Source organism: Danio rerio, chromosome 2, assembly GCF_049306965.1.
Source record: "Danio rerio strain Tuebingen ecotype United States chromosome 2, GRCz12tu, whole genome shotgun sequence".
NCBI classification, from domain to species: domain Eukaryota; kingdom Metazoa; phylum Chordata; class Actinopteri; order Cypriniformes; family Danionidae; genus Danio; species Danio rerio.
In genome coordinates this window covers 50,192,501-50,208,639 of record NC_133177.1, presented here as the reverse complement: position 1 = coordinate 50,208,639, position 16,139 = coordinate 50,192,501, and the positions used below count along the sequence as shown (strand labels likewise).

General features: G+C 35.5%; 1 long non-coding RNA gene across 5 annotated transcripts in view; it reads right to left on the bottom strand.

The window, feature by feature from the left end:
* The window catches only part of LOC137488194 (uncharacterized), a 194,634-nt gene that overhangs the window by 153,239 nt on the left and 25,256 nt on the right, over positions 1-16,139 (bottom strand). For all 5 annotated transcript variants that reach the window (XR_012394361.1, XR_011007139.2, XR_012394358.1 and 2 more), the window contains exon 2: positions 6,830-6,897. This is a non-coding gene — a long non-coding RNA (uncharacterized lncRNA). The remainder of the gene's footprint in view (positions 1-6,829; positions 6,898-16,139) is intronic.

The window sequence follows — 16,139 nt, the reverse complement described above, 5'->3', positions numbered from 1 at the left end:
ACAGTGGAATGAACCACCAATTTATCCAGCATATGTTTTACGCAGTGGCTGCCCTTCCAGCTGCTACCCAGCACTGGGAAACATCCATACACTCTCTTTCACACACACACAATAGGGACAATTTAGCTTACCCAATTCACCTGTATTGCATCTGTTTGGACTGTTGGGGAAACCGGAGCACGCAGAGGAAACCCACGCCAACATGGGGAGAACCCAGTCGAGGCTCGAACCAGCAACCTTCTTGCTGTGAGGCGACAGCGCTACTCACTGTGCCACCGTGCAACCTTCTATGTAATCTATTATCACATGCACTAAAAGCATCCTCTCCTGATACTGTCTGTGAACCCCCCACAAGCATCAATCCCCTCAATCAGCCCAGCTATGTTCTGCTAAATCCTCCACAAGCACCAAACCATCAACACAGCCACATTCTGCCCCAGCAAGTCAGTTTCAAACATAAAAAATGTAAAAAATGTAAAAAAAACAAACAAACAAACTTTGTGTCTGTTTTGTGGCTGGCAGATGACAATAGCAGGGCTGTATCTTTTAGTATTATATAGAATACTTTTGTTCTGCCAGATCTCCCAGGCAGGGTTTTATTTAGATTTATTTAGCTAATTTTAGTTTTTGGAATTCTGTGCATTGGAAAGAAGTTCTTTCAGAAGAAGAACAGTTTTTTGAAGTATTATTTATTTTTATTCTGTCTATTCAGTGTCAAGAACGGTGGTGGTGGGGTTCATAATATTCACAATGGTATTTTATTAGTTGTTGGTTTAACCATGGATGAGATAATGGCTTAATGGCTTAATGTTATTTTCTTTTCAATGACATTTCTTGTCATGTTCAAAAACAACAACCAATATTGCATATCTATAATTAATATAATGGGTATAATTAAACAACACTTTAACTATAACATAAATTAGAAGTGTAATAGAAAAAATATATATTTTTGCGCAATTTTGAATTTTTACTCGAATACAAATACAAATACTTTTCCCCCCTTAACAAATACAAATACCAGCTGCTCCGCACATCCCTAATATATTTATATATATATATTTATATATATATATATATATATGAGCAATATTACACTCGTAGCAGTGCCGATATACAGCCATATCGCACTGCTACGAGTGTGATATTGCGTTTATACAACAGTTTGATGGCATAATTGTGTATATAAAAACAAAATCAAACATGGAGAGTCACAAAATCCCTTTTGTATGAGGAACTACTTTCTTCCGCCTTGGATTCAAATCATAAGCTCACAGTTAAACAGCTGAGCAAGTATCTTTATTTATTTTTTCTTATATACATTTTTATATGTTATATAATTAATATTTTGGTTTTAAATATTGCCTTTATATACACACTTCAAAACATCAAGACAAAACTGAATGTGATACAAATTTGTATGTAGTGTTTGGCAAAATCTAAACTCTTCTTCTGTGAAATTTAGCTGACTAATTCAAACCACATCAGTAAAAGGATTCAAAATGATTGACAGGCAGAAAGTGTTTACAATTGGCTAAGAGGACAGGTCTTCCCCTGACTCATGTGTGCTTTCTATGGGCCAGAAGGCTTACTTCATTGTTATCCTTCAGGTAATATAGACCCCTAAAAATTGCTTACAGGGCCTTAAACTTTTAGGTTAACACATTTATAAAACTGCTGTGCCACCAAAAAAAAAAAAAAAAATTAAATAAATAAAAAGTTGATAAAAAATATCACATAATCCTCTCAATGCGCAGGGGATTGTGGATATTATTACCAAAATATATTTCAGAAATAGTAAAACATATGGGCACCTTTGGCACTGTATATTCAACAAAGTATGATTTGGGACACACTAATCTCCCCCAACTATTTGTACAGAGCGTATATGAATTGCGACTGAGCCAGTGCTGATGGCAGGTGGAATTGTAGGTCATGTGACTTGGTGATAGTCACTTTTTGCTCAGTGCCGCAGTCTGTCAGTTTGGATCCGTATTGAGGGTTTGTTTTATTTTAACGAGCTGTCATCTGTTTCTGAGTCCGCCGTGGTAAGCGTCAGATCCTGTGAGCGCTCGTAAAGTACAAAGAGATTTGGCTTTTATTCGGAAGTGTTCAGAGGTCATAATCCTGTTTGCCTGGGGACAGCAGCGGTACGGACAGCTTTGAGATGTATTTCAGAACCGGACAAATTCCACCTGTCAGTATTATTGATTTGCCAATACATGTGGAAAGGGCTCAGTGAAGGCCTGGCTGGAAATGGCTTTAACTTTACACCCGTGGACAAAAGGGAGAGTTTCGCAACCGTGTTGTTTATGATGTCTTGGAACGCTTGTATATGAAGATTTTTATGTCATTGCTGCCAGCTTCCCAGACACGAGATGAGAAGCATCTGTCACCCAAGAGAAAAGTGCTGTACGGACACCCGCTTTAATATGTCCTTTTTCAAGACCTTCATTACTCCTTGGGAGTGACTTATGCCTTCAAGTGGGAGGGACTTATGGCGAAAGTAGGTAGGAAGATTTCCTAGTGGGAGAAACTTATGGCAAAAGTAAAATGGGAAATCTCCCAGTGGGAGCGACTTACGGCGCAGGTTGGGAGATCTCCTAGTGGGAGGAAATATCCAGTTTTGTTTGAGCTTATTGAAAGGCAACAGGCAAGTCTAATCACTGCAAGATACAACCGAGGTCTACAAAAGAGCATTTCTGAAGGCACGACAAGCTTCAAAACCACACCAGTAGCACTCCTGTCAGAAGAAAAAAGAACAGCAAACTGAAGCTAAAGTTCACACTGGTTCACCAAATCTGTCAGGAAAAGGAAAGACTTTCCCTGTTCAGTTAACTCTCAATGTCTGCTGGCACATTTGAAAGGTAGAATCAAAATTTGGTGTAAACAACATGAAAGCATGGATCCTTCCACTCTTGTATCAATGGTTTAGTCTGGTGGTGCTTAAATGGTGCAAAGATTTTCTTGGCAAACTTCGGGTCTCTTAGTACCAACTGAGAGTAGTTCATCTTCTTATGCATACTTTACTATTGTTAATAGCCATGTCCATCCCTTTATGACCACAATGTGTCCATCTTGTGATGCTTGCTTCCAGCAGGATAATTTTGCAATCATGCATGCACAGCAGAAATCTGCAGCAATTGCACAATACTGGCATTTGAATAAGGACAAAACAATGTGAGGAATGTTTCCAGCACTTGTTGAATCTACGCCATGAAAAATGAAGGCACTGGTACCAACAAGGATACAGGGAAATAAAGTGTCTGCTATGCATTTCAGAGTTAGTCTACAAAGCCTTAATGGAAAAAGTTTCAATATTACAAAACTTCCCTATGCAATTAACCTACCTTTTTTAGTACAGTGAGCCCCATAAGCAATAAAACACCTTTTATTTTTGAAGCAAATTATGACTACTGGGGCAATTATCAATTAATGAAGACTCGTGATTGATACTTTGCTATTGTTTAAAACACATTATTATAGTGCACAATTGGTAAACAGATAGATTGCACATTTGTATCGCATTACATCACTTGGCTTTTGTAAAATTGTAATGTTGCAAGATAAAAGTAAAGCAATGCACATGTTAAGCGGAAAGCTTATACATTTTTCCCCCCAATACCATCATTTTAAAGTTTAGTTTACAGGAAGGTTTAATGTAGTTGTAGTATTAAACTCTGAAACATAAACAAAATAATAATGCAAAACAGTGCAAAATAATCCTACTTCATATTTTAACAACTTGAGAAGATTCTTTGATAAATGATTATCTTTTTTAGCTGATATAAGCAAGGTTTATTTCAGCTAGAAGGAATTAGTGACATCTTTTTGCCACAAGAGTAACCTAGTTTGCACCAGAGTTTTGTTCTAGATGAAATACAGGCTAAATTATAATTATAGTTGACAAAAGTTCAGAGATGCATTTAGCACTGTATTTTGTGGGTTTGACATTATCAATCTCACCATAAACAGATGAATCTTATGAAGTAAACAGGCTTCCACTCCAGAAAGTTCATAGTAAGAGATAGGGTTCTGTTATTTCTATACTGGTGCTAAATTGATACTTTTAAAACGATAATGATGGAAAAATGGTGCTTGAACCGATACCTAAAATTTTTTTGAAAACAAAATGAAAAAAAAAAATGTTATAATTTTGATAAAACAATATAATTAAAGTGTAAAAATAAAAACTATCATATGCATTTGTTTATATGGTCTTTCAAAAAAAGTCCATACAGACTCCAAAGGCAGATATTGATTAAATCAGGGCCTGGTGTGTGGACTATGGTGGTTTTACGATGTGGTCACATGTTGATTGGTCAGTTTGAATGTCTCAGTATTTGGACTTTGTTCACATGGTCAAAAAAGAGACAAAATAGGTGGTAAATGTTTCACAGTCTCTTTTCCTGGTCTGCTTCTCTCCTGCTCTACTGCTCTCAGGCTTTTTGAGGCTTGCTCACTCTCTTCGTCTTTCCCTCTTAGTCTCTCCTTTTACCTCTGGTAACTTTATTTTTACATTTAAGCTGGGTACAATTATTATCACATGTTTTTATCATTATATCTTTTATCATTTTATACAGTTATTTGTACTTAATTCAGTTGTAACCATAGAGAATTATTGTCATTAGATTATTTCATATTCAAGTATTTGTGAATTACTTTTGATTCAAAATCAACACTTAATTGTTCCGTATTGCAATACAATACAATCACATAGTATTAACGCTCTCCCACATTTTAAGCTATTAATACTGCCCTTATTTCCGTTTTTGGTATATGACTGCAGAAGAACGGTTTGCCTAGAATGTACAGTTTTACTATCATGCTGATAACTTTTAGTCACTCGGCAGAACAACAGTTTGAACCGCTGTGGTTAAAACCCATTCTTACAAAAGTTTACATCAATTCATATTTTTATAGTTTAATTGAATTGCATCGATAGATTTATTTTGATCATGTTTGTTAGCATGAATGCAATATTTGCATTATGCAATTAACATTACAGTAGCTTATTGCTAACGTGTGGAAAGGCTGTTATCATAATCAGTGAACTCCTTTTTCTAGGGTTGGGGCTTGTGACTACGTTGGACATCAGTAATCTAATGATTTGCCTTAATCTGAATAAGACAACAATATGATGGTGTTTACATGAGTTACTTTTAAAATGTACCTTTCATGATCCCATTTTATATGTTATAGCACATACTGTAGATCCTTTTAACGTTGTTACGTCACCAGGCTACCCACGTTTCCTTCAGAGTTTCGTGTAATTTTGGGTGTTTAATTAAAACTTTTTCGATTTTAACTGTAGTTTGGCAATTTCACTTTCATTCAGGAAAATTTCATGCATGCCCCTGTTACAAACTGGAGCATTTGATGTAGGTATTATGTAAGGAATTGTGGAAGAGTGTTGTTTTAATTTGATACCGCCCACCGAATGGAAGAAAAAAACCTCCGCATTTCGTGATGCGGTTGTCTGTGGTCCTTTAAGGTAATCGAAAAATCGCTGTTTACAGGGTTTGATCAGAATATTGTCTTAATCACTTAAATTGGAGTATTGGTGTCCATGTAAACTACTCAGTGAAAGTACCAGATGATGTCGCAAGCTGTTAAAGACTGCATTCCTCTGCCTTTAAGTTGATTCCCTCTGCCCTCAAATGTTTCATTAAGTTTGAAATGTTTCCCCCCTCACACGCAACTTTTGTAAAGCATCTGCTTCACGTTGGCATGTCAGAATCCTTGCTTGTAAAACGCCATATTTTAGAATGCTTAGTTTAAGCAAATTTGATGGAGTGTTGGAGTCGCTCACTAGATGTGCTGTACTGCGTCTGTTGCCTTCTATACATCGATAAGAACAAGAACAATCGCTTAACATCAACGATGGGGTCTGCATTTCTCAAAGTTGTAAAGAATTAGATAGAGTGACAATGCACACATATATGTGTGCCTTTGATGTACCCCTTGATGCTTCTTACGTCCTTGGTGCAGCACCGGTAGCACCAAAATTAGGGACTGAAATTCATATGCTGATTTGGTCCGGTGCATACCAGTTATAGGTACTGGTGCAATATTGGCACAGAGTTTCAGTACACAACTCTAGTAAGAACTGAGTGTCATGACAAGATGCATAACATGCATTAAACATTGATATTCAGCAGTTTACATGTGTTATTGAGTGCAAATGTGCAGGTCCTTGCTGACTGCAAATTTCACAATATACACATTAAATGAACAAAATATATACTTAAACATGGCTGTCTGCTTCACAAAACGGCTCCTTTACTCTTCTTTCCACATATATTGTATGCAAAATACAAGCTTAGGTAAACCTAAAAATTAAGTCTAAGCAGTGCAAAATAAGTGGATCATCACAGTAGTTGTTAAAAAAAACAAAAAAAAAAACAATGCGGTTTTACAGTTTGTTTTTAGCAACTCTGACTGGACATTAAAGAAAAGTTCACATTTTGTAAAACTGTCACTACATGCATGTATGTTTTAAAAGTCTGGGTAGCCATGTGCATGTAAACATAATACAGGACAGTCATGATCGACACAAGGAAACCTTGGATCCAGGAAATTTAGATGTTTCCTGAAACCTGCCAAGCATCAAATCTCATTAAATAAAAGGACCATCTGTTTCTCATGGCCAGTTGCTTTCTGGGAGCTCTGAATGATGCTGAAAACATAAATCACACTTTAAGCGTGGATCGTACCAGAAGGTGAATATATGTTTTTTGTAATAACTTTTCCCAAAGCAATAAACAGCACATGTATCAGCAACACTGGAAGCGAGAAAGAGAGAGAAAGAGGGTTTAAACAACATTACCTGATGTCAGACGCCCCAAATCTCATCATTCTGTCACAATTCTGCTCGTCTTTGTATGACTTTATGATCTGGAAATTGAAAAATACAGCCTTGAGACTTTTTGCCACAGGTCTAGTCCACTTTAAAGTACATTTGACCATGAACTGACCACTTAGAAAGGAAAAAATCATCTGACCAACATGTACAAGGAGAAGCTTTAGTTTGAAGACATTATGTGGAAAATGCACATTGCTTGTGGTTATAATTTCCATCCATTACAAATGTAATATATACTAAGTGCCTCAGTTAAAACTTTTGCTTCAAGGACCTTGTAAATGCAGTCAAATCCAAAGTTTGTCTTCCTAAGCACCCCTTGAAGTCATTAAAATAAAATCCACTTGGATGCAAACCATAGACCCAATCCCAATTCTACCCCTTGGCCCTTCCCCTCAGCAAATTCTCTATAGCCTGAAAGTGTAAGGCTAAAGGGAAGGGTCTAGACACCCTTTGAAATTAAGATTTTTCTGGACCACACGCGAAACCAAGGGGTACAAAAATTTCCCAGAATACACCAGCTACAACAGCAGCATGACTTTACATGAAAGGATATGCACAAATTAGTATTTTTTTGTCATTATTATGAATTTTTACGACAAACAAGCACATTTATAACGTCATCCGTGTTTTATGGGCATGCTTAAAAATAAATAAATAAATGCTTAAAGTCGCTAAATTTCGCAATCTATACGGTAATCCCTAGTAACAACACCTGTATAGTAGTCCCAAAACATTCTGACATTTAATGACACTGGAATACCCTGTCAGAAAAGTCTAGTGGCTGGGAATGACCATTTTAAAGTGTCTGCTATAAAGTTAATGTTATTTGTGTGTTTACATAGATTAATATGGCCACAGTGTAAAGTTACAATCTTATTGCCACATTATATCATAATTATATGATATAATTGCATTCGGTTATTTCCTCAAGATAAATACCAAAAAATTATGCATCTAGAATAACTACAGCAGCCGCCATCATCAAACTCATATTAAGCAAGAGATTGCGATGACATTTGATGACGTGTGCAGGTGTTGTAGTGCTGTCTCATTTCTTAGGTGTAAATTTTGAAGCCCTTCCCCTTCACACTCACTTTTAAGGGGTAAGGGGTAGGGGTAGGGGTATAAAAATATAAGGCCTTACTCGTAACTCAAATTAAATAAGTAAATATCTTACCCAAATATCTGCTATAAGGACCACGTATTCATGTTTTATGCATGTAGTTGATTAAAAACAAATGTGTTGCACCAAGGCTGTATATTATATTATGTTGTTAAGTTATGATACATGGACGGATGGAAAAAGCAAAAAGAAAAGCACATAAATGTAATTTACATTCGAAAATGTTTCATAAATTATTTTCAAAGTTTCTATACCTTAGAAAAAGGGGATGAAAGAAAGAAAGAAAGAAAGAAAGGAAAGAAAGAAAGAAAGAAAGAAAGGTATTAAAAATGTAACAAAATCCAAAACAGTTTGATGAAGTTGCTTCAAAACATATATGCCTTCTAAAAGTGGATGGATGGATTAATGGAAAAAGAAAGAAAGATGGATGGATGGATGGATGAATGAATGAATGAATATAAATGTAATATAAATTCCAAAAACAATTTATAAAGTAGTTTCACATTTTCTATACCTTGTGAAAGAAAGAAAGAGAGAGAGAAAGAAAGAATAGAAATGTAATATAAATTACAAAAAAGTTTGAAGTCATTTTTAAAGTTTCTAATTCTTATGAAAAGGGGATGGATGCATGGAACGATGGTCAGATAGATGGATGGAACAACAGAACACTAGACGGATGGACAGACGGACTGACGAACGGAACAACAGAACACTAGACCGAAGGGATGCATGGATGCAACAACAGAACAGGTAGACATAAGAATGGAACAATTGATGGATGGATAAATAGAACGACAGAACGCTAGACAAATGGATGGATGGATGGAAGGAAGGAAAAACAGATTGTTGGATGGATGGATGGATGGAACAGCAGAATGATAGACATATGGAACAACAGAATGATAGACAGAAGGATGGAACAATAGACGAATGGATGGAGCGATAAATGGAACAAAAGAACGATAGACTTAGAATGATAGACAATAGATTGAACAACAAACGATAGACAAAAGGATGGATGGATGGATCAACAGAACAATAGACGGACGGACGGAAGGACGGACGGACGGATGGATGAATGGATGGATGGATGGATGGATGGACGGACGGACGGACGGAACAACAGAACGATAGACAGAAGGATTGATGGATGGATGGAACAACGAAACAACAGACAGGATGATAGATGGAACAACAGAACAATATAAAGAATGATATAAGGATAGTTGGGTGGATGGAACAGCAGAACCATAGACAGATAGATGAATGGAACAGTACGATAGATAGAAGGATGGATGGAACAACAGAACCATAGACAGATGGATTGATGGAACAACAGAAGGATGGATGAATGGAACAACAGAATGTTAGATAGAAAGATTATATTATATTATATTATATTTTATTATATTATATTATATTATATTATATTATATTTTATTATATTATATATGCTTTAAAAAAAACTCAGGCTGCAAAAAAGCAGGGATTTGAGACAAAAAAAACACTAAGAAAGGGGAAAAAAAAGAAAAGTGTCTGTCTGAACTGAGCCATCATGTCCTTGAGCTACATGCTGCATACTTTAGCATACTGAATGTCACTTTGTACTAGATGTCAGACAGTGATGACTACAGCGGTATGTAGGCTGTGCAGTTCAGTGTGTGATTGAAAACTCATTGCGTACAGCAGAGAAACAGTGTTTGTATTTACATAAACAGAACCAGTCATGTGCAAAGTGTACACTAAACGCCCACATCCACGCATCGCAGCAGCATCGAAGCATCACAGCGCCATTACACACAGAGCTGCACGCCATGGCTGAGTTATTTGTTATAATTCAGCTGTAATTTCAAAAAATTTCAAACTTTCGGAAGAGATTTATAAGTCCAGAGGGAAAGAGCATCAATCTTACTCTGGCATTAACCGTGTGCCGTCACAAGATAGATGCTCTCAGCAGCCCCTCGACACCACAGAGCGGTCATATCGGCCTCCGTCAAGCCTGGCTGACCACTGCTTTCCCCAATACAACCTCCAGCACTTAAAACCCACATCCTCCGCTCGCATCCTGAACGCCCACCCTGAAGCTGGAGGGGCTTTTGTGCACGTCATTTTTTTCGCACTTGCATTGAGAGCTGTGCAGGAGTCCGTATTTAAGCCTGTCACGCTGATAAATGGCTGTTTCAGATTAATTTCTCTTTTAATGTTCAAATTTTTGCTTTTCCAAATGAACCCGATGACTAATTCTCGTTAGACACATGCCATTTGCTCAGCAATTATACAGAACCACATGGGAAGCACCGCAACTGAATGCCAAAGCATTAGATTTTAGCTTTGCTAAGTCACATCACGTGACGCTCAGGCAATAAATCACAGCGGTGAGGAATTTCCTGCTAGTTAACTGTATTTTTGTGCAATTTTTAATGATGATTTGTGCCATTTAGAATTTGATTTACAATGACAGTGCAATACCTCAATCTGAAATGTACAATATTTGAACTGTAATTCAAAATAAAGGCAAAGAAAGAAAGTTTGAAAAAGTAGTTTGGACGAATGGTTGGAACATCAGAACAAGAGATAGAATAATAGAATAATGGATGGATGGATAGATGGATGGATGAACAGAGGAATGGAACAGCAGAAGGGAGGATGGAACAACAGAATGATATAAAGATGGCAGGACAGAAAGATGGAACAACAGAACACTAGATGGATGGAAAGGGGGATGGATGGATGGAACAACAGAACCATAGACAGATGGGTGGATGGATGGAACAAGAGAATGATAGACAGAGAATGGATAGAACAAAAGATGGATGAACGGGACAACATAAATGGATGGAACAACAGAACAATAGACAGATGGATGGAACAACAGAACGATGGATGGGTGGAAGGAAAGAAAGAAAGAAAGAAAAAAAGCAAGAAAGAAAGAAAGAAAGAAAGAAAGAAAGAAAGAAAGAAAGAAAGAAAGAAAGAAATGCATATTACAAAAAAGTTTGATAAAGTAGTTTGAATGGAACGTCAGAACAGTAGACAGAATGATAGAAGGATGGATGGACAGATGGATGGAACAACACAATGATAGAAGGATGGAACAACAGAAAGATAAAATAATGGATTGATAGATGGATAGAACAACAGAACGCTAGATGTATGGATGGATAGACGGATGGAACAACAGAACGATAGACAGACGGATGGATGGAACAACAGATGGATGAATGAATGGACAATAGAATGATGGATGGGCGGATGGACAGACGGAAGGATGTAACAACATAACGATAGACGGATGGATGAAACAAGAGTACGATAGATGGATGGAACAAGAGAATGATAGACAGATGGCGGATGGATGGAACAACAGATAGATGAATGGATGGACAACAGAATGATGAATGGGCAGATGCACAGACGGACGGATAGAACAACATAACGATGAATGGATGGAACAACAGAACAATAGACAGATAGATGGAGGGATAAAACAACACAATAATAGATGGATGGATTGAACAACAGAATGATGGAGGGATGGATGGAACAACAATAGACAGATGGATGGATGGATGGATGGATGGATGGATGGATGGAACAGAATGATAGACAATGATAGAAGGATGGATGAATGGAACAACAAAGATTGACAAAAGCATGGATGGATGGATGGATGGATCAACAGAACAATAGACAGAAGGATGAATGAAGGGATGAAACAACAGAACGATAGATGGACAGACAGACAGAACAACAGAACCGTAGACAGGATAGATGGAGGGATGGAACAATAGAATGATAGAAGGATGGAACAACAGAACACTATATGGATGGATAGACTGATGGAGCAACAGAATAATAGATGTATGGAACAACAGAAGGATAGATGGATGGACAAACAAAACAACAGAACGATAGACAGAAGGATAAATGGATGGAACGACAGAATGATAGCAGGATGAATGGAACAATAGAATAATAGATTGATGAATGGATGGATCGATTGATGGATGGACGGACAGACAGAACACCAGAACGATAGACAGAAGGATGAATGAATGCATTAAACAACAGAACAATCGACAGAATTATAAATGGATGGAAGGATTGGAACAACAGAATGATAAATGAAATGACAGACAGAACAACAAGACGATAGATGGATTAATTAAACAACAGAATGATGGTGGAATGGATGGAACACCAGAACAATAGACGAATGAATGGATGTAACAACAGATTGATAGATGGATGAATAGATGGACAAAACAACAGAATAGTCAGAAAGATGAATGGAAGGAAGGAACAAAAGAACGATAGACAGAAGGATGGATGGATGGATGGATGGATGGATGGAAGGAAACAACAGACCGATAGACAGAATGATGGATGGATGGACGGATGGATGGAACAACAAAATGATAGACAAAAGAATGAATGGACAGGTAGAACAACAGAATGATAGACAAATGGATTGACAGAAGGATGAATGGACGGATGGAACAACAGAATGATAGACAGATGGATAGACAGAACAGGACAATAGGCAGAAGGATGGATGGATGGATGGAACAACAGAATGATAGATGGATGGATGGATGAAACAACAGGACGAAAGACAGAAGGATGTATGGATGGAACAACAGAACGATAGACATAAGGATGGATGCATGGATGGAACAACAGAACAATAGATAAAAGGACTGATTGCTTGGACGGGTGGATGGATTGATGGAGCAGAAGGATGGGCGGATGGAGCAACAGATGGATGATGGACATATGGATGAAGGGAAGGATGGATGGACAGAACAACAGAATGATAGAAAGATGGATGGAACAATGATAGAATGATGGATGGATGAGTGGATGGAGATAATGAGAGAACAAGAGATAGAATGATTGATAAACCAACAGAAAGAACGCTTATAGAGTGAACAATAGATTGATAAAATGATTGACTGATGTAAAGATATATTGATAAATACTGTAGAACAAAACACAATGATAGAGAGAGACACAGAAAATGATATAATAAATGAACAAAAGTTCAAACAAACAAACAAACAATCCGTCAGGCGAATAAACCAACAATTGTTCAAACTAAATAATGAACAAACGGTGAATGAACATTAGATGGTCAGAATTATTGAAGGAATGATTGAATGACTAAACAAAACAAGATTGAATGAAAATAACAGACAGACAGACAGATACTGAAAAGGAGCTTGTCCTCAGAACAGAATTTACCTGGTAGAATTAAAACCAGCACAAAAGATTAATCTGCATGCATAATATGTGCCTTGTTTTGGAATGATTTCATCTTCGTGTTGATCCTAATCTGTGGGAAGATGGCGGTGAGTGTTTTGACTGCTCATGTGGCGTTGAACACAAAGCCAGCATAAGCTCTGCATTATTTGAATTCATGCGCTCTGAGTCACAGCAGTTGCAGGTATTTGAAAGGATGCCTCTTTGGGTCCTATGAAGCATTCAAGAAGCAAGGGTAAGCTCATCTCCTTGACTTTATGTGTTTGTGTGTGTGTGCGTATGTGTGTGTGTGTGTGTGTGTGTGTTTCCCAGTCTACAAAATGGTGCTTCAGTCTAATGCTGTGTTCCCACAGTAGCCATTTAGTTCCCGCCTGGTCACACAAATGCAAACACGCATGGTTCCAAGTTTTCAATGGATTTATTGGCCATTGAGCAAAAGAGTGAGAGGGATTTCTGGGTGACAAAACACAATTTGGATGTTATTGCTCTGTCCTTCCAGTGCTGGTTTTCAGTCAGTGTTTCCATATGCCACAGCTACTGTTTGGAAGGTGAAAATAATTCAGATGCTCAAAATCACTAGATGTTTAAGCCCAACACACATCTGGTTTGCTTGTGGGGACTTTCCATAGACATAATGATTTATATGCACTCCAACTTATTGAATGAATCTACTTATCCCAACCCTAACTCATTCTGTATTATTTATTTATTTACTGATTTGTTTACTTATTCACTTATACACCTATTTATTTATCATTTTACATGTTTGTTTATTTACTTATTTATGTAATTATTTATTTGTTTGTTTATTTGTTCATTTGTTAACTTGTTCGTCCGTTTACTTGTTCGTTTGTTAACTTGTTCGTTTGCTTGTTCATTTACTTGTTAATTAGTTTCTTTACTGTCCCAAAGAGCATTAAGCAATTTTACATTTTTAAAATACTTTATTTTGTACGATTTATTTATTTACTTATGTATTTACTTATTTACCCTTTTACTTATGTTTATTTACTTATTCATTTATTTATTATTTTATTGATTTGTTCATTCGTTTACTTGTTTGATCACTTGTTCGTTTGCTTGTTCATTCTTTCGTTTACTTGTTTGTTTGTTCGTTTACTTCTTTGTTCGTTTGTCTACTTGTGTTTGTTGATTTGTTTACTTGTTCATTCGTTTACTTGTTCATTTGTTTGTTTACTTATTCGTTCATTTGTTTACTTGTTTGTTCATTTATTCACCTGTTCACCTGAATTGTTTACTTGTTTGTCTGTTTACTTGTTCAGTTGTTTACTTGTTCATTCGTACGTTTGGTTCTTCATTTGTTTATTGACTTGTTTGTTTGTTTACTTGTTCGTTCGTTCACATGTTCATTCATTTACTTAATTGTTAACTTGTTCGTTTACTTACCTATTTCTTTACTTATTAACTTATTTCTTTACTTATTTACTTACTCATCTACTAATTTATTTACTTATTAACTTACTATAGCTAGCATAGGACAGAGTTACAGAAAATGGTTTCCCCCACAAATCCAAAGACATGTGGTATACAGGTAGGTGAATTGGGTATTCAAAAAATTGATCGTAGTGTATGTTTAAGAGTGTGTGTGGATATTTCTCAGTAATAGATTGCAGCTGGAATGGCATCTGCTGCGTAAAACATGTGCTTGATAAGTTATATATATATATATATATATATATATATATATATATATATATATATATATATATATATATATATATATATATATATAGAGAGAGAGAGAGAGAGAGAGAGAGAGAGAGCACACAAAAATAATACAAACCACAATCAATTATTAAAATGTGCACTGTTTTAAACCGACAGACTTTAAAATATTTTTAAATATAGTGGTAGATGATACAGATTTCATATGTAGTGTATCTTGAAGCTCATTGAATACAAACGGAGTATACTTAGTCTGGTCTAAAAATGTAACCTTTTCCCATATTTAATTTGGATCCCTACTGTGTCCCCATGAGTTGGTGTTTTAGTTCTTAATAGAATATAAAAACATGAACACACACATTTACACACATACATGCTCGCACACAAACAGAAACAGCAGTTTGACTGTGTGATTGAAGAGGAATCTCATCAACAAGTATTGCTCTTAGAGATAGCTCAAGCATGCATTTGTGCTAATGTCCAATATAGTCATTAAATCAGGCCAGTGGCTTGGTGTAATACTTTGGGCTGCATTGACAGAAAAAAGCACATGCTAAAATGCATTGGCTTTAATCTGAACAATTGGGTTTAAAGAGGTAGCTTTCCCCTAAATGGTAATTCTTTGCTCACACTCATTGACTAACTGACTGACTGTCATTATCCGAAAAATAAATAAATAAATAAATAAATAAATAAATAAATAAATAAATAAATAAATAAATAAATAAATAAATAAATAAATAAATAAATAAATAAATAAATAAATAAATAAATAAATAAATTAATTAATTAATTAATTAATTAATTAATTAATTAATTAATTAATTAATTAATTAATAAATTAATTAATTAATTAATTAATTAATTAATTAATTAATTAATTAATTAATTAATTAATTAAAATAAAATAAAATAAAATAAAATAAAATAAAATAATTAATTAATTAATAAATATAAAAATAATAAATAATGAAACAAATAAATACATAAATAAATATATAAATACATTAATTTATTGATTTATTGATTTTTTTTTTTTTTTTGACGTTAAGTATATGCTATAGATTTGATTGGACATATAATACTTATAACAACATTTTAACATACATTTTACCCTTAAACCCAATCCTCCCAGATAATATTTATATTTTACTTCATTCCATATGATTTATTTATTTATTTATTTATTTATTTATTTATTTA